Source organism: Chrysochloris asiatica, unplaced genomic scaffold, assembly GCF_000296735.1.
Source record: "Chrysochloris asiatica unplaced genomic scaffold, ChrAsi1.0 scaffold00186, whole genome shotgun sequence".
NCBI lineage: Eukaryota > Metazoa > Chordata > Mammalia > Afrosoricida > Chrysochloridae > Chrysochloris > Chrysochloris asiatica.
The window spans coordinates 1,366,975-1,368,057 of record NW_006408704.1 but is presented as its reverse complement, the minus strand read 5'-3'; positions in this window follow the sequence as shown (position 1 = coordinate 1,368,057).

Below are 1,083 nucleotides of genomic sequence, written 5' to 3'. Positions count from 1 at the left end.
ATTTACACCCTCGGAAACCCTGTACAGGGTCGCTATGGGTCGGAACCGACTTGACGGCACTTAACAACAACAACAAGTTACGTGGCAGAGTAGTACAACATTTCCAAATACAGAGTTCTATCTATATGGTAGATGAGTCCAATGTGTCCATATACAGGGAGCTAGCTACATGGTAGACAAGTCCAAAATATCCATATACAGAGAGCTAGCTACATAGCACATGATTCTAATGTGTACATATACTGACAGCTAGCTACATGGCAGAGTCATCCAAAATTCCATATACAGAGTACTAGCTACATGGCAGATGAGTCCACCATGTGTATATATAGAGGACTACCTACAAGGCAGATGAGTCCATCATGTTCATAAAGAGAGAGCTCGCATCATGGCTTATGAGTCCAACATGTCCATATACAGAGAGCTAGCTATATGGCAGACAAGTCTAATATTTCATATACAGAGAGATACCTATATGTCAGATTAGTCCAACATATCCAAGCACAGAGAGGTAGCTACATGGCAAACGAGTCCAAAATGTCCATATACAAAGAGCTAGCTACATGGCAGAGCAGTGCAACACTTCCATATACAGAGTTCTAACTACATGACAGAAGAGTCTAATGTGTCCATATACTGAGAGCTAGTGACATGGCAGAGTAGTCCAACATGTCCATATACAGAGTACTAGCTACATGGCAGATGAGTCCAACATGTCCATATAGTGAGAGATAGCTACATGGTAGATGAGTCTAACATGTGTATATATAGAGTAATAGCTTCAAGGAAGATGAGTCCAACATGTTCATCCAGAGAGAGCTGGCTACATTGCTGATGAGTCCAATATGTGCATATACAGTGAGCTAGCTACATAGCAGACAAGTCCAAAATGTCCATATACAGACAGCTAGGTACATTGCAGATGATGCCTACGTGTTCTTATACTGACAGCTAGCTACATGGAAGAGTCGTCCAACTTGTCCAAATAAGGACTTCTAGATACATGAAAGACAAGTCCAAAATGTCTATATACAGAGTTCCAGCTACATGGCAGGTGAATCTAACATGTTCACATACTGAGAG